Raw genomic sequence first — 24349 nt, 5'->3', positions numbered from 1 at the left:
TGGCAAACAATTACAAACATGATCATTTAGACAAATAAAAAAGCATGGAGAAAGAAGATTGCACATAAAACCACAAATTTCTGTTAAAGAGATTTGTAAAAGTACATAACAAATTAAATGGTAGATACAAAACTTCCCTGCTTGTCTATGTCTCCTTCTGAAATTCCTTCTGCGGGGTGGAGCCAAGATGGTGCTGTGAAAGGAAGGAACTACTGGAGCTCTCTCACAAATTCTGTCAGATACATCTAAAAAAGTGAATCTGAGCAGATTTGAGAAAGTTAGAAGCCTCTAGTATACTGACAGGGGTAGGAGCTCCGGGCAGTTGCACCAGACCAAACCAGCTGTGAACAGCCCAGGATTCCAGGCAGTGTGCTGGTTTGGGAGAATGCTGGGTGAGCCAAATGCCGGAGCAGGAACAGGCCCAGGGCTAGGGTGGAAGGACTGGCTATGGCTGCAATAGAGCCCCAAGCCTCTCTGCCCAGGACAGAAGTCTGTCAGAGCACAGAGCCTGCAGCCATGGGAGCAACCATCCTGGAGACCTCCAACCCACAGTCTAAAGGTTTGAAACTCGCCTTCTTGAGCTTCTGGGAGCCATGATGTGCAGGTAAAACAGCTCTCACCTATCCCTTAAATAAACCAAAAGAATAATACCTCAGGAGAAACAGAGGAACCAGAAGGGGGGCTTCAGTAGCAAGAGAAGTGGGGGACAGGGCCCTTCCTGTGGTGGCGGAAGGAGACTAGTGCAAGAAGAGAGATATCGCAGCTGCCCTCACCTCAGCAGAACAACAAGAGTAACTGAGCCCCAGCAGGTAGAGCTAACTAAAGTCAACAGCAGGACCCCAGACTTGGCTTTGCACAGCTAGGGGAAGTGGCAGACACCAACACAGACAAGAGCTGAGACCACTCATGTTGTAGAACAGTCCTGGGGAAAAGGAGACTCCCAGCAGCCAGATCACCCCTCCCCCATACCTCACTAAACCAGCAGCCATAGTACATAAAGCTAGATCCCAATACAAGAAACTTGGGACAGAGCCGTCTGAGTCCCAGAAGCAGCGATCCACCTCAGAAACCAGGAGAAAAAAAATACCATGAAAAAGAATAGTAAGAAGATTTCATAGATGATTGATTCATATTATGGAGACAGGGAAGATCAAAATACCAATTCAGAAGAGGACAGCATGGACACTATACCCACATCTGAAACCTCAAAAGAGAAAGTGAACTGGTCTCCAGATCAAAAAGCATTCCTGGAAGAACTCAAGGAGGACTTTAAAAACCAAATTAGGGAGGTAAAAGAAAAGATGGAAAAAATGGAAAAAAATTCAATGAGGAAAACCAATCTTTAAAAGGTAAAATCAGGGAATTGGTTAAGGAAAATCATAATATAAATGTCTCACTGAAATGTCTCCTCCTCCTCCTCATGGAAAAGAGAGAGAAGATAAAGGAAGTAAACAAAACATTAAAAATTAGAGTTGGTCAAGTAGAAGCTAATGACTCTATGAGACATCAAGAATCAGTCACACAAAATCTAAAGAATGAAAAAAATAGAAGAAAAAATGAAACATCTGATTAGAAAAACAACTGACCTGGAAAATAGATCCAAGAGAGACAATGTAAGAATTATTGGTCTACCTGAAAGCTATGATGAAAAAAGGAGCCTGGGCAGTATCTTCCATGAAATCCATAAGAAAAATTGCCCAGAAGTCCTAGAACCAGAGGGTAAAATTATCATTGAAAGAATCCATCGACGACCCCCTGAAAAAGATCCCAAATTGAAAACTCCAAGAAATATTATAGCCAAATTCCAGAACTACCAGGTCAAGGAGAAAATACTGCAAGCAACTAGAAAGAAATGATTAAAATATCACGGAACTATGGTCAGGATCACACAGGATCTTTCAGCTTCTAAATTAAGTGACAGGAGAAATTGGAATATGATATTCCAAAAGGCGAAGGAGCTTAGACTACAACCAAAGATCAACTACTCAGCAAAACTGAGCATAATTTTCCAGGCAAGGAGATGGACATTCAATGAAATAAGGGAATTTCAGAACTTCCTGATGAAAAGGCTAGAGCTCAATGGAAAATTTGTTCTCCAAATACAGACCTCAAGAGCAACATAAAAAGGTAAATGGGGGGGGGGGGAATCCTAGTTAATCAAGAAGGCTAATTAGTTACATCCTTATACAGGATGATTTTGTTTTATATGTGTTTTATATATACATATATATGTATATATATAATATATATGTGTATGTATATATGTCAATCTTAAGAATAGTATACTTATTATTACAATTGAAAAGGATATTCATAGACTGTGGATATCAGTATAAAATAACTGATATAGTGATAAAAATATAATTAAGAGATATAAAAGGGATGGTTTGGGGAGAAGAGGTAAGGAGGTAGTAGAAAAGGGTAAATTACATTACATGAAGAGGCACAAAAATATATTGTAGTAGAGGGAAAGAAGGGAGGAAGAAGAGCAGTATTTGAGCTTTACTCTCATTGGATTTGGTTCAAGAAGGGAATAACATACTCGGATAAGTATAGAAATCTAACTTGTCCTACAGGCAGTAGGAGGGGAAAAGGGAAAAAAAAAGGAGGGGGTTGATAAGAAGGGAGGGAAGAAGTAGCAAGGGGAAAATGGGAAGATAAGGGAGGGGAATCAAGAGAGAAGGTAAACTGAGGAAGGCAGCGGTCAAAAGCAAAGCTGTTGAGGAGTGGAAGGGGAAAGGGAGAAACAAAAGCATAAACAAGGGGGAAATAGGATGGAGAAAAAGACACAGATAGTAATCATAACTGTAGATGTGAATGGGATGAACTCTCCCATAAAATGGAAGCTGATAGCAGAATGTATTAAAAAGCATAATCCTACAATATGATGTTTACAAGAAACACATTTGAAACAGAGGGATACACACAGGGTAAAGGTAAAAGGCTGGAGTAGAATATATTGTGCTTCAGCTAAAGTATAAAAAGCAGAGGTAGCAATCCTAATCTCAGACAAAGCAAAATAAAAGATCTAATTAAAAGAGATAAGAAAGGTCACCACATCCTGCTAAAAGGCACCAAAAACAATGAAGCAATATAATTATTTAACATATATGCACCAAGTGGTATAGCATTAAAATTCTTAGAAGACAGGTTAAGGGAGTTACTGGAAGAAATAGACAGCAAAACTATAATAATGGGAGACCTCAATCTCCCCCTCTCTGAACTTGATAAATCTAAACTCAAAATAAACAAGAAAGAAGTTAAAGAGGTGAACAGAATTTTAGAAAAGGCAGATGTGATAGACCTCTGGAGAAAACTGATTGGGGATTAAAAGGAATGTACTTTTTTCTCAGTGGTACATGGTACATACTGAAAAATTGACCATGTACTAGGGCATAAAAACCTCACAATACAGTGCAGAAAAGCAGAAGTAGTCAAAGCATCTTTTTCAGATCATGATGCAATAAAAATTATTTGTAATAAAGAACCATGGGAAAATAAGCTAAAATTAATTGGAAACTAAATAATCTAATTCTAAAGAATGAGCGAGCCAAAGAACAAATCATGGAAACAATTAATAACTTCATTCAAGAGAATGACAATAATGAGACAACATACCAAAACTTATGGGATGCAGCAAAAGTAGTTCTTAGGGGAAGTTTTATATCTCTAAATGCTTACATGAACAAAATAGAGAAAAAGGAGATCAATGAATTGGGAATGCAAGTAAAAAAGTTAGAAAAAGAACAAATTGAAAATCCCCAATTAAATACCAAATTAGAAATACTGAAAATTAAAAGAGAGATTAATAAAATTGAAATCAAGAAAACTATTGAATTAATAAATAAAACCAAGAGCTGGTTTTATGAAAAAAACAATAAAATTGATAAACCTTTGGTCAATTTGATTAAAAAAAGAAAGAAGAAAATCAAATTACCAGTATCAAAAATGAAACAGGTGAATTCACCTCCAATGAAGAGGAAATTAAAACAATAATTAAGAATTATTTTGCCCAATTGTATGCCCATAAATTTGACAGCCTTAGGGATATGGATGAATATCTACAAAAATATAAATTCCCCAGGTTAACAGAAGAGGAAGTAAAATTCCTACATAACCCCATTTCAGAAAAAGAAATTGAGCAAGCCATCAATGAACTCCCTAGGAAAAACTCTCCAGGGCCAGATGGTTTTACAAGTGAATTTTATCAATCATTTAAAGAACAATTAATTCCTGTAATTTATAGACTATTTGGGAAAATACGTGAAGAAGGAGTCCTACCAAATTCTTTTTACGACACAAATATGGTATTATACCCAAAACAGGAAGAGTCAAAACAGAGAATGAAAATTATAGACCAATTTCTCTAATGAATATTGATGCAAAAATTTTAAATAAAATATTAGCAAAAAGATTGCAGCAACTTATCATGAGAATAATACACTATGACCAGGTAGGATTTATTCCAGGAATGCAAGGCTGGTTCAATATTAGGAAAACTATCAGTATAATTGATCATAACAACAACAAAACTAGCAGAAACCATATGATCATCTCAACAGACTCAGAAAAAGCCTTTGACAAAATGCAACAGCCATTCTTATTAAAAACACTAGAAAGCATAAGAATAAATAGAGCCTTCCTTAAAATTATAAATGGCATCTACCTAAAACCATCAACAAGCATTATTTGTAATGGGGATAAGCTAGATGCATTCCCAAGAAGATCAAGGGTGAAACAAGGATGTCCATTATCAATTTGGTACTAGAAATGTTACCTGTAGCAATAAAAGAAGAAAAAGAAATTGAAGGAATTAGAATAGGCAAAGGAGAAACAAAAATAATACAGGTGTATTATGAAGCTCAAATAAGAATATAGATGTAAAGTATTGGTGATGATTTCATTCCCTGAAACTTCTACTGCATAGTTGTTGATCTTAGGCCATGTTTATAGAGCAATACAAGAGTATGTTGATAAATGTTTAACAACCATACTCTCCCCAAATTTTTTTAAAGATGCTGTATTGTTAATGTATTTTTGTTTAATTTGAAGATCTTCCCATACATTAATAGGCCCACATGAGCTGCTTAAGTCACATGGAATCCTAAATTACATTAAGCCTGTGGTGGAAAGAGCTTCTTGAACCAGTGGAACAGGAAGGGAAGAGCAGAATGGAAGAAGTTGGTCAGAGCAATTAGGGAGGGAGAGAGAGGAGGCAGCTAGCTGTGACTTTTTTATTTGTGGAAAGGCCCCAAGCAGGAGGAAGGCTTTAGGATGGCTCTGCCCACTGCATTGTTATTGTGTATGAATTTCTTTGTTGCTGTGATGGATTTGGCTTTCTAGTATTAGAATTTGGTTTTCTGGTGTTTGAATAAATGTTTTGGTTCTGTCTTCCATATAGTGATTCTGTTATATTTTGCAATTCAGAACTATGCCAGCATATTAATAGTTGCTGTTGGCCCTGTGAATATTGCATTAGCAATCCAGATGCATACACAATTTTAAGTTTAATTTGTATTTTAATACTTTTTTAAAGCTAGACAATCAACAAAACAATTTTAAAAGCCCTGATTTGTAGCAGTTGCTGATTTCGGGGGTGTAAGTGCTCACACTGAAAATTTAATAATGGGCTTTCAAATTGATTAGATCTTACTTTAGTATACACTTGTATAGTTACCATATTAAGATTTCCATTTATTCCTATAATGTATGTATACATATTTATAATATTACATCATAGAAATAGGTATTATCTTTCATTAAAAAACTTTTTTGGCCTTTATTGGTAGAATCATTTGATTTTTATTGTTTTTGTTTTTATTATAGTCTATTATTTTTATGGAAAGTGGGGAAAGGATTGGACCAATGATTTCATCAAGATGAGAAGTTCCTGGGTGAGGAAATTCTCTCTACTAATTCAAATCAGCACCTTCTCTGCCACTTATAAAATTAGGAGGTTGCATAAAACACTAGAAGTTATGTGATTTCCAAAGGGTCACACTGCCATCTTGCATCCCCGAACCCACAATCAATAAGTCTAGACAAAGGGTAATTGTATAACCCTGTGTCATCTGTTCAGTAGCATTTAGGGCTCTGTAATAGACACATAGCTGCTTTTCTGAGTAGTAGAGACTGATCTGGAGAGCTTGGAGCTCCAAATCCCTAAGAGTGGCTTATTCTGGTCACCCTTTGGTACTATCCAAAGGCTTCATTCAGCCTGGTCTTTATGGACAGCGGCCTTTAGAAACATGAACCATACAAGGTCATAAGGTCCCTAGGCAGGGAGAATAATAGCCTTCTATACATCTTCCCGATCTGTATTGTGTTCTGGGCCCCAGCTGAAAGATACAGACTTGTGGGTAACATTAATTGGGAGCCAACAGGATATCTGAGTGAAGAAAGCATTGTTTGTTTTTTTTTACCAAAATCTACAGTACAATAAGTTTTGGGGCTTCCTTCTTAGACAGTAGGGAAGCAAGAGTCAGTTACTTATTCCAGACTTTGCTTGGAATCCCTTGGATTTCCACAACCCACTGTATTTCCCAAAACTTGTTTGAACTGACTGGACCCTGGATTTTCATGGGATTGATTTCCCATCCCTCATCCCTTCTGTAGACCACTATCTGATTCTAGAGCTTCTGCCACCATGGCCTCATCTGTCTTGGTAAATATTATATCATCAATTTAGTAGTGTACACCAATGCCCTAAAGAATGGAGACCCCTTTCAGGTCTATATCCACTATAGTGTGTCAGTATGAAGGAAGAGTTCAGGAAGCCCTGGGAAGGGATGATAAAGATATATTGAACTCCATCCTAGGTGAAAGCAAACTGCTGCTGTATAGTCTCACTCAAAGGAATAAAGAAAAAAACATTAGAAAGGTTGATAACTTCATACTACTCCCCCTGGGCCTGGGCCTGGGCTACCTGGTCTACATCATTGAAGAGATCAGGAACAACTATAGAGATAGGCCTGATGACTTAGATCCCTGTAGTCTACTGTAAGCTGCCAGGTACCATCTTAGTGATCATAGGGATGTTGTACAGAGATCTAGTAAAACAAAGTATTCAAACTTTCGTATATCTCTGTCATTAGAGAAGAAATATCTTTCACCATCCATGGAACAAATATGATATGGTGTTAGCTGCTTAGAATGGTTCAAGTAACTGTATGGATTTCTGTTTGCCACGACCCACAGTACTATACCTAGAGTGTACACATGGATGCCATAGCGTAGCATCCCTTTCCTCTGTGGATTGCCCTCTGTCTCCTCTGCATGATCTAAATAGCAGATACCTCAGGTTTGAGTGAGGCTGACAGGCACCTAGTGCCCTGGTTCTTAATTTCCCCACAATTTTGCTAGCACTTCCATGAGCTGGCCATCAACTGCTTTCTCATCAACTTAGGTTTCAAGAGTCACACCAAAAGTCTTCTCTAAGGATGGGATCATTTCTATCTGCTTACCTAGCAAGGCAGCAGTGGTCTCTGTGATTCCTCCCCCTCCATTCCCAGAGTGTCTATTTGCACTGACGGCAGTATTTGTCCAAGCTGCAACTGTTCTAACTTCCTGCTCAAATTTCACCAACTGTTCAACCCACATCTTTATGGCTTTGTGGTCAGGAAAGACTCATAGCTAACATTTGAAGCCATTTGGGTGGGGTTCTACCCAGAAGGCATAATCTAATTGATCCAGAGACTGGCAGGACATAGGCTATAACAGGCCCTCCCCCTCACTCCCAATCATAAATCCAATTTATGTAACCAATTTTCCTTTAGGAAGTTTATTCTTTTTCTTATAGATCCCCATCAGTGAGTCGATTACAAAGGGAATTCATTTTTATGCAAGGCTAGATGAAAATAACTCCCATCTCAGTCACCTATAAAGAAACTGAGAACATTTCTCCTCTGGAGGTTCTAAAATATTTAGTTGGCTGAGTAAAAATTGATCTTCAGAGAGTCCCCCCAGACTATAGAAGTCTAAAGTAGAGAACCCCTAAGCATTGCTCTGTTAGACTACCCCTTCAGGAGCCAGAGCTCCGAGGATGCCTCAGGTTTCTGTTTGAACTTTCCTATGAAACACTCCAGCACCTTGATGGAGGGAGTACACCCAGCCCCTGCTCCCTCAAGGGCAAGGAATCTTCAGCCCTATTTTAATTCAGGAAGTCATATAACCTTAGACTGCCTTGGTTTCCTCAATTATAAAATGAGCCCAATAAGATCACCCATACTGTTAATGAAAATCAAATGTGATAATGTTTGTAAAGTGCACAGCTCAGTGCCTGGCACATAGTAAGTGCTTGATAAATGCTTAATTCTTTTCCCCCTTCTCTGTCTTTTGGGAGGCATTCCTACTTCTGAGTTTCTGTACTCAGGCATGGCTTTCTCCCTAGTCACTCCATCATTTCCACCCTTTCAAGCTAGGCTTGGGAAGACATTAGGAAGGAAAAGTGACTAAGCTCCTCATTGCCTCACCCAAGCAAAACTGCTATATTCCTTGCCTAGGACAATAGAGTGAGAGAGTGCTTTTGCCTTTCTTTGTATCTCCAATCCTCAGCACAGTGTCAGGCACATAGTAGGTGTTTCATAAACGCTTATTGACTTCACTTGAGATAAATGTGCACTGTTCTCCCTTAAAGGTCTAAAAATTCTATAGTTCCATTAGACTTGGAAATGGCAGAAGGAGGGAAGAATAGCGATTTAAATTTTCTCTCTTCTGGGGAGCTTAAAATGTAAATCAATAATTTTCTTTTGTTCAGGTTGATTACCTAGTCAGGAAAATTATTTCTTCAAATATCAAGGAAGTATGGTATCAATAAATATCTGTTGAATAATTGATTTTTCTTTTGCTAGAGAAACATACTGTCAATGTGCCACAAAGGAATAACCACTAAACTGGGAATTTTAGACTTGTTTTCTAGTTCTAGATCTATGTCTCACTGATTGTAACATATCTAGCAAGTGATTTTATCCCATGGGGCCTCAGTTTTCTCACCTGTAAAATTGGGTTATTGAATCTTAGATGATGAGCTCCTTGAGGGTAGAGAATGCTCTTGCCTTTCTTTGTATCTCCAATCCTTAGCATTGTGTAAGGCAATTGGCGGTGTTTCATAAATGCTCATTGACTTGACTTGAATCAAATGTTCACTGTGTTCCTGTAAAGCTCTAAAACTTCAACAATTCCACTAGACTTGGGTATGGCAGAAGGAGGGACGAGAAGAGAGGGTACAGGAAAAGAGTTAAAGAACATTTCATTAAAATGAAAGATCCCACTACTGGGCATATATACTAAAGAGACTGAAGACAGAAAACCAGTTCCCACAAATGCCCAAATGTTCAAAGCAGAGCTGCTTTGTGATAACAAAGAACTGGGAACAAAGTAGGTGTCTGTAGACAGGGGAATGGCTGAACAAATTGTGTTATATGAACATAATAGGATATATTGTGTCATACAGAATAACAAATGTGAGGAATTCAGAGAAATATGGGAAGAGTTGTATGAAATGACACAAAGTAAAACAAAGAGCATCAGAGAACCAGTGCAAACAATAATGTAGATTAAAAGAAAACATTAAAATGATGCTGAAAGCTGCATAGCCCCAGAGAAAAAATAAGGAGGTGCATCTCCTTCCTTTACTTGGAGGGGTAGTGGACAATGGGGATAGAATGCATTTAGATTTTCAGGGAAACTTGCTATGCCTCTTGGTTTTGCTTAACTGTTTCATTCTTTGTTGCAAGGAAAGACTCCCCACATGGGTAGAAGATAATATATCCTGAAATAAAAACAAAGACGTCAATAAAACATTTTTAAAAGGGGAAAAAGAAACTCTAATAAAGAAATCTCTTCCTAAAACAGAACGCTGAGTAAAAACAAAACAAACAAAAGCAAATTGATGTTTCAACACAGCACTAATTCTCTTTAAATTCAAGAGCATAATAGTGATTCCGCTCTTACCAGTGCCCAAACAATGATAATGTGAATACATTAATACATGGGAGTCACAGTAAACTGAGACATAAGCCAAATTCTGTAATTATTCCCCCACGTGAAAGCTTAATGGAACAGTTCACATTCCTAAAGGTCAAAAGAAAGACAGAAACCATAAATTTTGCTTTGTCCAACCTTGAGATCTGGACCCATTTAACTTTTAGTACTTAAGTAATTCACTTAATGTTTATCAAAAGTCTTTTTAAAAGTTTCCCTTGAAGAAATGGCCCCAAATCCTAAAGTTTCTGACCATGGTGATTTTGGGAATTTCAAGAGAAACTAGGAGCTCATTATCTTGAAATCTCAGACATTTAGAAATAATGGTTTTCTTCAGGGTAATAGAAGAATATATATAGGCTCCTCTGCAGAGGATAGATGGACCAGCATGGCAGCCACAGGGAAGCAGCTCTTTAAAGTAAGATCCTTGCTTGCCTTTCAAGGTTACAGAGGATTTCTTTCAGCTCCTTTTACTCCCAGGAGTTCTTCAATAATCAAAAGGCTATTAAAAAAAAGCTCAGGGACAACAAGTGATCCAGAAGGAATTTATAGATGCTGGTCACCTCATCCTGTTGGTGTGAGATCTTGTAATCTCTGTGTGCTCTCCTCATAGGAGGTGTTATGGAGAAAAGAGCTTTGTCCATTTTAAAGCACTAGGTAAATAATTCATTACTGGTGTAATGCACCAGTGTTACCCTGATTGCTTTATTGCTGTTGCTTTTGCTGTTATTAACCATTATAAGTCTATCTTGTCAGGCTCGATTGTGGTCATGCCTGAGAGGCAGATTCTTGCCCGGTGCTCAGCTTTGAAAATAGATTTAGAAGTTATTGAGCTGGCGGGAATGCTCCATAAGCCACAAAATTTACATTGGCCCCTCTCATCTTTATTAGCACTACTCAATCCTCCCTGTGTTTTTATGGCTCCTCATTTCACTAGGTTTGGCTTGCTCTCAGAAAGCAGCATCTGCCAATAGCAAATTTACCTAGAGAAGCTTAACAATCTCAGAGTCCCACCCACCTTTACCCACCCCAATTAAAACAAAGAAGGAAAAAAATAGAATTAAAAAGCACACAGCAGCAGCAGCAGCGTGTTGAGAAGAAATAAGAACAAGATGAGGACTCCAAAGTCTTAGGTTTCAAATCCTACCTTTGATACTTTGATACACCTCTCCAAGTTGTCTTCACCTCTTTTGTAAAAATGAAGGTAATTATACTTACATACCTACTTTTCTCAGGGTAATGAGAAAGAGAATGTGAAGCTTAACTCCGTATATAATTGTGTTATTATGTCACTATGATTGGGGTCCTATATATTTTCTTTCCCTAGAAGAGGTCAAGGACAGATTATTTATTTTCTTTCATTCATTCATGTGACAAATGGATAATGAATAAAAAAAAAACATTTGTTACTGATTTACCATGTACCATTGTGCTAAACTTGGAGATATATATATATATATATATAGAGAGAGAGAGAGAGAGAGAGAGAGAGAGAGAGAGAGAGATAGATATAGATATATAGATATATATATACAAAATTGGGACAGTTCCTGCCCTGAAGGAGATTACATTCCCCAAGTGGGAGACAATATATTTAGGCCAGGGAAGGGTGTTTAGGTTGGGAAGTCATAAGAATGATAAAAGGATAAGCATAGGACAGTCTGTTGATGTGCCATTTCTAGAAGTAATACTAGTACTGATCGGATGACAGTTTCCAGAAGTAGAGGTGGAAAGGGTATGGAGCAGGTCAGAAAAAAATGACTGGGGTAAAGTATGGTTGGTTCTGGAAACATCTAGATAAGGAGTGCAGAACCTGTGGCCCCAAGGACGCATGTGGCCTCCAGGCCATATGTGGCCCTCTAGATCCTCAAGGGCAGCCTTTTGCCTGAATCCAAACTTCACAGAACAAATCCCCTTAATGAAAGGATTTGTTCTGTAAAACTTGGACTCAGTCAGAAGGCTGCACCCACGTGGCCTCAGGGCCCCAGGTTCCCTACCCCAATCTAGATGTTGCCAAATCTTATGTGTGAAATAGTAAGATGGGGATACCCAAAGGTATGCCAAAAAAATGTAAAAGGTCTTGGTCCCTGATTTCTTTTAGACCCTGCACCAGGAAGTCAGGGTTCAGTTTTATGAGAGGCCAATAAGACAGCAAAAGATGTCTCCCACATATTGATCCATTGAAAGCAGTGCTCAGTTGAGAGATTATATTTCCAAAAGATCATCATCTGGAATGCTCTCTCCATCATCTAGTCCTGCTCCCCTCATTTAACCATTTGACCAATTTAGAGAAATTAAGTGAATTAACTAATGGAATAAAGCTAGTCAACAGCATAGCTGAATGTGAACTCAAGTTCTTTGACTCGAAGTATAGCAGCTTTTCTAATACAATTTTGTTGTTCAGTCATTTCAGTCTTGTCTGACTCTCCATGACCCCATTTTGTTTTTTTTTTGGCAAAGAGACTGGAGTGGTTTGCCATTTCCTTCTCCAGATCATTGTACAGATGAGGAAACTGAGGCAAACAGGGTTAAGTGACTTGCTGAGGGTCACACAGCTAATAAGTATCGGAGGCCAGATTTGATGAGTCTTCCTGACTTTAGGCCCTACCCACCTAGCCACCTAGCTGCCCTCTATTACAATGGCTCTACTCTTTATCTCATACTGGGCACATATGTATACATTTCTAAGGGACATATTTTAGCCCACCCACTTGTGCTAATGGATTGCACAAACAGAATGAATGGGCTGTGGTTAGGATACTAACTTTACCAGGAACCTTATAACAAGCTATCCAACATTTTCATATGTAAAGTGACGGGATTGTATGTGATGACCTCTAATGTATCTCCCAGCTCTAAATCCTATGACATTCGTCAATTATTTCTATTCATGCAGCTCATCCTTAGACTTCTCTCAGAACTTTCACTGAGGGCCTTGAGTCACCCCATTAGGAACTCATTAACCACCCTGCTAAAGTACTTTTCCCCCTGAAACCTTTTAAAACTCAACACAGTGTGATAGAGAATCACATCATTAATGATAGGGGTTGGATTCAAATAGAAGAGCCCCAGTATTGCCTTGAGTATTCCAAGTCATCAAGTTACCATTAAATCTAATAATTAACAGAGTGACTGTTCAGAGCATCTCATTTAAAACAAGTAGCCTTTATAAAAATATATTATTATTATAATCAAGTTCTTTTGCCATGATACAGGCTAAATATTTTTTAGCTCTCTGATGGTAAGAAGAACAATTTTTCAATCCTCCTTATCAGAAAGCAATTGCCTTTTCTACACATACAGACAAAAGACTGTGATTAACTATTTATACATACATATATATATATATATTTATATATATATATATATATATACTCTCTCTCTCTCAATCTCTCTCTCTCTCTCTCTCTCTCTCTCTCCCCTAACATTTAAAAAAGGATGGCAGAGGATGAGCTGAATAGACAGAAACAATGAACATGAACTTGGAAAGACTTCGAGATATAGTGTAGGATAGAAGGGCCTGGGATTCTATGGTCCATGGGGTTACAAAAAGTTGGAGTCAAATGAACAACAATAATAAAGAGCTATCTCTATCTCTATGATATACTACACACACACACACACACGCGCATGCACACACACACACACACACACACAAGCTATGTAATATATAAATATCTTGTTTCAGCATCATAACAATGCTGTGACATAGGCACTATTAGTTCCCCCATTTTTCAGACGAGGAAACTGAGTCTTAAGGAGGATAAGTAACTTATAGTAAGCATTTGATGTGGGATTTAACATCATATCTTTCTGATGACAGGTCTGGGGCATTATTCATTGATCTAATTCCCCTCTCTTAAAGGATATTAGTGGCTTAATTTTATATTTCCACTGTGTGGAGAGTAAGACACTTATCTGCCTTGACTTTTCTTTAGCCCTTGATGGGGTTGATACCATCTCTTTCCTGAAATCCTATCTTTTCTTGGTTTTCAGGAAACAATACTTCCCTTTTCCTTCTCTTAACTTTCTGTGTGTTTCTCCTCTATTAAGGATGGCTTATCATCCGCCTTGCACTCCATAACTGTAAACATCAACCAGAATTTTTTTCTTTTGTTCTCTCCAGAAGTATCAAAAATGCAACCTGCCAGTAGCATGCAGCCCACAACACTCCTAAATGCTGCCTTGACTCAATTAAAATGCAATTGGTAAATATTTAACCTAATAAAAATATAATAAAACAAATGTAATGTCAATTTGTGATTTTCTAATTCAATAAGCAGACCAATTGGATAATTTTATACCATTAATCTTCCATTTCTGTTTGAATTCGATGTGAATGCTCTATTGTTCTGAAATGTTATCCATTCCCATCATATCAACTGGCGCCTCTCTGTGAAAAATTCCCCGGGAGAAAGCTCCAGCTCTGATCACTACCTCAAGTTATCACCCTGCTCTTCCAATGGTGAACTAAACTCTTAGAATTGGAAATTTGGAAGGACTTTAGCAGCCATCTAGTTTAAACCCATATCTGAAGCACAAATCTTGTCTTCAGGATCTCTGATAGGAGTGGAACTATTTCAAGGATACTTCTTTCACTTTTAGATAGCACTAGCTATTAGGAAGTTGTTCAATAGGTCAAAACTATGTCTGTCTCTTTGCAACTGCTACACATTTGTTGGCACTGGTTTTGCTTTATAGGGCAAGCAGAAGAAAGTCTAATCCCTTTTCCATGTCACAATCCTTCAAATGACAGTGAAGTCATATAGTGGGTAAGAGCCCTAGACTTGGAGTCAGGAAGCCCACTTTAAATGTTAACTAGCGAGTCATCCTGGTACATATCTGGCCACTGTACCCAGATGGCTCTGGAGGACAAAGTGAGGCTGGTAACTTTGCACACTCCTCCCTCTCTCAAATCGAAGTCAATTGCAAGTCATGTCATCATCTTCCTGATGTCATGGTCCTCTTAGAGAACAAAGGACAGACCACAACCACAACCTGTAAGTCTCATCAGTTTTCTGAAAAAGCCTCCCTCCTTGAGCTTTTGAGGACACATGAAAATGGCTAAGAAAAACAATATGCAGAAATGAAAAAAGAAAGGCATAGAGTTCTCCAAACCTTTGATACTATGAAGAAAAAAAAAGAAGAGGAAGAAAGATTACAGACTTCAATAACAAGTATGGATTACTAAATAAAAGAGAACTTTTGATTAAAGAAAAAGTCAAGATTGAAATATCTGATTTAGAGAAACAAGAAAATATTTTGAAAAGTGAAATAAAGTCAATAGAACATAAGAGCATCCAAATAAATGAACTTCAGCTACAAAAGAATGAATTGATGCAGAAATTATTTATTCTTCAGAGAAAACAAAGTTATTGAAAGTAATGCAAATGAAGCCATATGTACCACCAAATTTTTAAAGGAAGATAAAGTCAGAATCAGCAAAAAACCTCAGAATGATCCTGAATGTATAAGACTTTAAAAAGAATTAGAACTTTATAAGGAAGAAGACATGGAAGGCATTTATGAAGCTCTCCAATCAGAAATAGAATTTTTGGAATTGACGTTGCAGAAAAGTCTTCAAGCAAAACAATAGATTATGGAGGATCGATCAACACATCAATAAGTTAAATACTTTTAACGCTGATATGGATGGTACCCATCATCGCACAGTCTTCTAGAAAAGCTTTGAACCAGGTCACTGGTGATACCAAGAATTGTTTTCTTCACAATTTATTTATAGTCGTTTATAACATTATTGGTTTGTAGTATCCTTAGGCCCTTCCCCCCCAGCTGTCAATCTGTCATTTCTATACTTTCTAGAGTATGTTTAAATCTCTACTTTCCATTCCTTACCACAACTGATGTTGGAGTTTATCTGAAATATACATAGGAATAAATACTTTGGTTACTGACCCACTTTTGCCATTGCAATTTCCATTCAAGTTTCCCACTTTTGTCTTCTTCTGTTTGCAACAATCTGGCTAGCAGCTTCTGTGGGGGTGTAAGATCCACCCACAGCCAGCACCTAGAAAGCTGCCAGAACGCTGGGAGAGCACAGGTTCTTTTGATCTGCTTAACCAAGGAAAGCAAGGTGAAGGGGTTGACAAGTTTACTTTAATCCAGCATACAGACAGCATTCAGTTAGTTCAGGGGGAAAAGCCAGCACCCTGAACTTCAGAACAAATACAAACAAATTACAAACATCAACAGACAGACCAAATACAGATTCATTCACTTACTTCAGGGGAAGAGACCAGCACCCTGAACTTCAGAACATTCATTTAGTTCAGAGGAAAAAGCCAGCACCTTGAACTTCAGAACAAAATACAAACAAATTACAAATATCGACAGACCCAATATAGTTCATAGTTACCAACATCTAGGTTCAGCCCGGGAGCTCAGAACAAGGGCTGGCCCAGAGTCACCACTGCTGCTGCAAAGAGCTCCAACAGAAAAGGGATCTTCAAGCTGTCTTCTCTCCTCTTATAGAGCTTTTGACATCATCAAGCGTCATCTGAATGACCAGAGCCCAGGCTCTGGTGATTGGTTCCTGAGTTGGCCCCTCCCCCCAGGACCCTGGGAGGCTCACATGCACATAGATTAGGTCAACACCCAATAGGGCATGGCTCTGGAGTCAACACCTCCCTTCAGCCAGCCCCATCCTGGGCCCACCCCAGTCACCAATCCGTACCCACATAGGTTCCACACCTAATAGGGCTCTGGACCTGGGGCCCAGGACCCAGAAAGGCTCAATGAAATACACCAAGTCACTCAAAGAAAACAAAGGCCATTTTGCTTACCAACACATCTTCCAATAAAGATGTCTACCGAATGAGTACCTCTGAGGCTGCCGAGCTTCAGAAGCCAAATTCCTCCCCCTTCCTATGACATTGAGTGAAGGTCTCGTACTTACTGCAGTATTCCATCCAACATTTTTTTTGAAAGGCATATTTTTTCCTTTCTAATCCTACTGGCTGGAAAGAGAAACAATTTCCTTGGAGGAAATGTATAAACTCAAGAATTCATATATAGTGGTGACTGAAAACATTTTAAAAGGGGGCAGTTTACTCAATGGATTTTCCTTTAATGGAGTAGGAACAGCATCACCCAGAGGCTTTCAGGTTATGTCTTTTAGCTATCGGTAAAATTTTGGTCTCTGTTTTTTTTTTCGTACTATTATATCTGGATAGACAATACATTTCTATAAAGGAAGGTTATTCAACTGATTTCTGAAAATGGATAGAAATGTCAATTGTCCTGCCAACAAATCAGTTCGGAAGAATAAATAATTTAGTTTTGGAAAGTATCATATTCTGGATTCTATTTTCAAGCTACATTTTGCTTTATTGTTGAAAGAGAGATTTTTTGCTTGTCATTAGACACAACATATTTACAAATCTAAGATCTCATGAATTAATGTAAATGTATAAGTAGTTTAATAGGAAGCTTTAATTTGAAAAAAAAAGCTTTTTTATTAATGATGTTTTTTTCTATATGGATGAGAAAATTAGACTCAGCAATCAAAATAGCTGTTGGATATATAGGAACCAGATATAAATTATATTGTCTATTGTCTATAAATTATATTGTCTATATATTGTATATATATATACATATATATACACATATATATTAGGAATGAGTGACATTATTATTTTATTGTAATCCTTGTAAATTTTTATATTTAAATTAACAGTATACTATTGGACTTGAGTCAAAAATAAACAGTGCCAGGTATTTTTAAAAAATAAATAAAATGTTAACTAGCTGTGTAACTCTGGGCAAGTAACAACTTCACTTGGTCTCAGTTTCTTCATCTGTAAAATGACTTTAATAGCGCCCACCTTGCAGGATATTTGTGAGGAACAAATGAGGTAGTGTATATATGGTTCTTTCTGTTGTTGTTGAGTCATTGCAGTCTTGTCCAATTTCTCACGATCCCATTTGGGGTTTTCTTGGAAGATACTAGAGTGGTTTGCCATTCCCTCCTCCAGCTCATTTTACAGAGGAAGAACTGAGGCAATTAAGGTTAAGTGATTTGCCCAGGGCCACACAGCTAGGAAGTGTCTGAGGCCAGATTTGAACTCATAAGGACAAGTTTTCTTGATTCGGAGCCCAGTATTCTAATTGCTGCACCACCTAATTGCCAATGTATGGCTCTTGGCAAACCTTCAAGTACTATATAGATGCTAGCTACTACTAGCATAGTGCCTAAGTCATAGTAGGTGCTTTAGTAAATGCTTATGAACTTAACTATTATTACATATTTGAAGAAAACTACTGGGCCTCTCGCAAATCTACTGTACTCCAGGTTAAATAAACCCAGTTCTTTAAACTAATCTTTATATGACATAATTTTTCATTCCCCTTTACATCCTAGTCAATTTCGTTTGAATGTGGATAAGCTTGTTAACGTCCTTCCTTAAAATAGGGCACTCGCGATAAATAAAAAACTCTAAATATGCTCTCACCAGAGCTGATTATATTCTCACATAAGGTTAGCAAACTACATAGTAGGAGAATGATGCAAATGTAGTTTACCTAAATTTTAGCAAAGTATTTGATAAAAGTTTTTTAATGCTATTTCATGGAAAAAAAGAAATGTGAGATAGAAAATGGTATGGGATTTAGAGATAGGCTGAATGACTTACCCCACAGTTTGCTTATTAATGGTTCAATGTTAGCTTAGAACTCTTAGAGCTTAGCTAAGGGAGTGCCTCAAGAATTTGTGTTTGGTACTATTTTGCTCAACATTTTTCATGAATGAGTTAAACGAAATGTCACAAATAAAACTCTGAGAGACAAAGTTTCTGGGTATTAAAAATCTTTCTTGGTAACCAAAGACAAAGAGGTAGGGTCTTAGGTCATCTTAAAAGTCCATCTGTTTTCCAGAGAGCACATTATTAGGACCTCCCCTGAAAACAGAATGGCAACCATTATTAGTAGATATTTAATGAAGAGGTGGGTTGAGTCCTCAGCCCCTCCAAATTGAAGGGATGGAGATCAGTTGAAAATGTGATCTGGTCATGAGGTTTGAGCACCTTCTAGTCATTTGAGGTCCCCATCAGGATCTCTCTGTCTTGGTTTTCCTTTCATGAGCCGGCTACCCTGCCCCCCAAACTCTTAACAAAGGGACCAAGGACACACAAATCTCTTGGGGGTAGTGTCAACCATTTCAGTTTGGCTTCTGCTTACCTGGTAAATAAAAGCCAGAGTTCCATTTGGGTGGAACTCAGCCAAAATGAGTTAACTAGTAGATGCCTTTGGGGGCTAGGAATGATCATGGTACTCAGCCAGTGCCTGGAAGCAGTATTTTATTTGTATGTGAGCTAAACTAAAAAGCAAATATTTTAAACAGGAAAGAGGATATTATAATCAATATTAATAATCAAATGACACAGCATTAACATTAATTTTCCTCTGAAGGCATTATTAGCATAGTCATATTTTTGAAAGATATAAAATTATAACAAACAGTCAATTCTCTGGGTGATTTGTTGTTCATTCCTAACTCTTCAAGACCCCAATGAGGTTTTCTTGGCAAAGATACTAGGGTGGTTTATTATTTCCTTCTCCAGTTCATTTTACAGATAAGTAAACTGAGGAAAACAGGGTTAAGTGACTTGCCCAGGGTTACATAGCTAGGAAGTGTCTGAGGCCAGATTTGAACTTGGAAAGATGGATCTTCCTGACCAGAAATCTACCCATGCACCACCTATGATAAAAAAATGTTGATAGACTAAAACGCTGGACCAGACTTTCTTCTGATGCCAGCCCAGCTCTCACAGCCATCATCTGAAGAAGCAACTCTTATGGAAAAGGGGTTGACCATCCTTAACAACTGCTAAACAACCCACAGGGCCCCTGTGCCACCCACAGGGCAGGCAAGCCAATCTACCTGAAGTAGCAAGATACTCCCAAGTAGATACAGATACAGCATGTGCCTGGCAAATCAAGCCACCACCACAATCACTTCAACTCCTAATAGTAACAATAACTAGCATTTGCATAGCACTTTAAGACATTCGAAACACTTCACACATTAGCCTATTGATACTCACTCTACAGTGATATTAGATATTTGTTTTAAAGGTTTCTTTCCTTTTTTTAAAAAAATGCTAGATTAATTCTTTCCACAACTTTCCACTATTTCATCTCTCACTATAGAATCTAGTCCTTCAAATGAAACAGCAAACTGGACTTATGAGATCACAGAGCATCATCACATTTGTTTCTTGAGGATTGTTTTCCTCCCTACTTGACCTATCCTGTAGTCTTCCACCATGGATTGCTAGAATGGAACCATCAGCCCAAGGGCACTCATGGTATTAATCTGCTATGACAATTGTTGCATGGTGGTGGCTTGCACTTTAAGGAGAAGGACAATTGTAGACTTGCTCCCTGGACAGCCTTCTTAGTAGCTTGGGATTGTGGGGTTTTCTAGGCAGGCATCCTGAAAGCTAGTTCCCTTGAGGTTATGGGCAGGGCAGGCATAAAGAAATTCCTTTCGCTTCCATTGTTCCACTCATAGTCATTCAGAACCTTTCAACCAGTGGGTGCTTTTCTTTTTTTCTACCTGACCTTTAATATTTAATTTCTGCTTTGATACATCAGTACTTCTAGATATCTCTAATATCACTGATATGGATCTTCTCAGCAGTCATTTATTCAGTAAATATTTGTTAAGGACCTACTATGTGCTAGGCACTGAACATCCTTTCTTTTAAGGCATTCACTCCCTAATGGAGGAGACAACATATGTACAAACAATGTACAAACAAGCTCTGTATAGGGTACATTGGAAGTAAGGCATTAGAATTAAGAGTAATCAGGGACCATGCATACCCTTTAACCTAGCAATACCACTAATAGATCTGTATTCCAAAAGAGATAAATAACAAAAAGGAAAAGGACCTATATGTACAAAAATATTTATAGCAGCTCATTTCTAAGGGCAAAGAATCAGAAATTGAGGGGATGCTCATCCATTGAGGAATGACTGAACAAGTTGTGGTTATGATGGAATACTATTGTTCTATGAGAAATGATGAGCAGGATGCTCTCAGAAAAACCTGGAAAGACTTACATGGGCTGATGCAAAGTGAAATGTACTTTGTACAAAGTAACAGCAATATTGTAAGATGATCCGCTGTGCATGACTTAGCTGTTCTCAGCAGTACAATGATCCCAGACAAGGCTGAAGGACATATGATGAAAAGTGCTATTCATCCCCCAAGAAAGAACTGATGGTGTCTGAATGTAGACTGAAGCATACTTTTAAAACTTTTTTTAGATTTTGACTATTATGGATGTATTTTGAATAACTACATATGACTACAACCTATATCAAACTGCATGCCTTCTCAATGGGAAAGATGGGGAGGGAGGAAGGGAGAGAAATTGGAACTCAGAGTTTTAGAGATATTATAAAACTGTTTTTACATGTAACTAGGGAAAAGTAAAATAAAATATAAGTTCAAAAAAACAGTTATCAGGAAAAGTTTCACGTAGAAGGTAGAATTGTAGCTGTGATTTGAAGGAAGCCAAAGAAGTCAAGAAGTAGAAATGAGAAGGGAGATTATTCCAGTCATGGGAGACAGTCAGAGAAAATGTCCAGAATCAGGAGATGGAGTATCTCTTGAGAGGAAAAGAAAGAAGAATAGGGTCATTGAATTGCAGACTATGTGGATGAATGTAAGGCATAAGGGGACTAGTGTAGCCATAATGGCTTTTGTTTTCTTTGAATGGCTCAAAAAAATAAACAAAAAACAAAAACAAAAAAACAAAAGCCATTATGGCTACAACTAGACAGGTGGAGGACAGGTTAGATAGAGGGCTTAGATAGCAATATATTTACAATATAGTTACACATTCCTAGGTGACTCTCAGCCATATTCTCCCATAAATCCTGAAGGAAATCTATATAGTCTACTGTAAGGAAGCCTTCTAGTTCCCCTTTCAATATTCCTTGACTCTAGGGCAGCTTTTGGTCATCTATGGTCCATCTGTGGTCATCTATTAGTCCTCATTCTTGCTACATGACCAGCACAGTTCTTTTACTCATCATTCATTTGCTAGATAATATCTCCTCTATTGCCACTTCCGTTATATGTGATATTATTGGTATTAAATTGTTATACTGATTGCAATTTTCAGTATTATTAGTTATTAATGTTATTGGTATAATTACTGTTATTGCTACATCTTTATTGCCCCTTTGGGTCACCCAGACCCTTGACAGCCCCTCTCTCTTGCCTTGTGCCTGGACTATTTTTTTTTTGTTTCTGTCTTACATTCTTTGCTGATTAACTTTGCTTTGCTTCTCTGGGGTAATTCCTTGTTTAGAATGAATTATAGCCTACTCCCACCAAGCATGTGCTTCTCTCCTGCTCTCTGGGTTATCCTCAACTTCAATTCTGAGACAGAAAAAAATTCATCAAAAAAGGATAAAAATAAATGAATTTTAAAAATCAGTTGTAAAGTATTAACTATACGCAAAGCACTGGGGACAAAAATTAAAAAGTAAGACAGTCCCCTTTCTCAAGGAGCTGATTTACACAGTAGGGGATTCAACATATAGAAGCTTCAGCTGCAGCTCAAATGAGAGTCAATTGTTAAATTTTCAGTATGAGCATTTAACCCTAAGATATCTGCAAACACTTGAGTATCAAACACTTGATTTATTGTGGGTTTTTTTTGATTGTCAAAACTGAATAAAGTGATGAAGAAGATGTTAATGTTGCAGATTAAACTTAAAAGTTTAAAAGAGCCAGTTGTTAAACAAATGTTAAACATTTACCAACACATCTCTGGACCCAGAGGTCTTCCAGGTACAGCAGCAAAGCAGTACTTTTGTGTCTGCATTAATGCTGCATCTACTGTTAATATTTATTTTTATGTTGTTAAACCATTTGACTGTGCTAAGGACTTAGGTGTGTACAATTTTATTTTCCATGTTTTCAGTAGCTAGGGCTACAGCACCCACAGAAGTAACTGACAGGGTACATCTCCATAAAGCTTATAGCCCAAAGGTAATGGCTGCATGGGGCTTGGTTGGAAGGATTATTGATCTGGAGGCTGCTGCTATTTCCAGGGCCCTTGGACTTACCTGCTCATTGGTGGCAATTGGTCAATGGTTGGTGTTGGTGGCAAAAGGCCTCTTCTCCACAGCAATTACTCTTCTTGAGGATGTCTACCCAGAACAGGCCAAAAGCAGGACTTGGAGTCTCTGGGTGCATGGCTTTTTCCAGGTCTCTTGGGCTCCAAGTTCTATTTTGTTGTTGTTATTGAGCCATTTCAGTCATATCTGACCCTACATGACCCCATCTGGGGTTTTCTCGGCAAAAATATTGGAGTAGTTTTCCATTTCCTTTTCCAGATCATTTTACAGATGAGGAAAATGAGGCAAATAGATTAAGTGACTTGCCCAGGGTCACACAGCTAGGAAGTGTCTGAGGCTGGATTGGAACTCAGGAAGATAAGTCTTCCTGACTCCAGACCTGGCCTTCTTATCTACTGCACCACCTAGGCTAACTCCTTAAGCATATAAGGAGAGATTGTGGTGTTGCTCTGAATCTCCTGCTCCATAATACCTCCTATCTCTTCCTTAAAGTACTGCAGCTATACTGGCCATGCATAATAACTAAAGGTGAATCCTTTGTCAGAAAACTTCCAGTTTAATGGTGTTATTGCCTTTATTTGCTTGATAAGAAAATCTGCTTTTGACATGAATTGTCATCTGCAAAACTGAGCATCTGTGATTTGAAATTTCTGTGTTTCAATTCAAGAAGCAAATACTTTGACAGAGCTGCCAAATTTCCTGGAAGAAAAAAAAGTCTTCAACAAACAATTCCACTTCCATTTTACAGTTCCTTGTAAAGAAGAGCAGGAGAGAGCTTTTCTCAAAATCCATTGGCTAGGACTAAATAAAATCAGATTTCAGAAAGCTGAACTCCATCCTGGACATTTTTGTTATCAGACAAGACCTGGAAAGCAAGGTCTTGCAGGGGATTTTTCTTCTTTTCACTTTAAATGCTTCCCAAATCATCTTTAGAACAGACCTAGAAACATGACTTCTTTTGTTATAATGTAAATTTTTTGCAATATGTTTTGTTTTTAATTTGGAGGCAAGAAAATGAAAACTCTCAAAAACGACAAAGGTCATCATTTTGTGCAAAGGTAGTTTCAGATCACGGTTCCAAGGCATTCAGAAGGAACACTAATTCAGAAAGAAACAAAAAAAAATTAGTCCAAGCACAAGGCAAGAGGGAAGTCAGTCAAGGGTGTGGATCATCCAAAGGGGCAATAAAGAGGTAGCAAAAAGACCATTGATTTAGGGATGGAGGATGATGTTGATTTCATCCTG

At 37.9% G+C, this 24349-nt stretch overlaps 1 pseudogene; it reads left to right on the top strand.

Moving 5' to 3' along the window:
* The first annotated feature begins 447 nt into the window (after positions 1-447).
* On the top strand, positions 448-15577 carry LOC118854595 (annotated as a pseudogene).
* The last annotated feature ends 8772 nt before the right edge of the window (positions 15578-24349 follow it).

This window comes from Trichosurus vulpecula, chromosome 6 (genome assembly GCF_011100635.1).
Source record: "Trichosurus vulpecula isolate mTriVul1 chromosome 6, mTriVul1.pri, whole genome shotgun sequence".
In the NCBI taxonomy this organism is placed as follows: domain Eukaryota; kingdom Metazoa; phylum Chordata; class Mammalia; order Diprotodontia; family Phalangeridae; genus Trichosurus; species Trichosurus vulpecula.
Note: the sequence above shows the minus strand (reverse complement) of the source record. Positions and strands in the feature narration are given on the sequence as shown.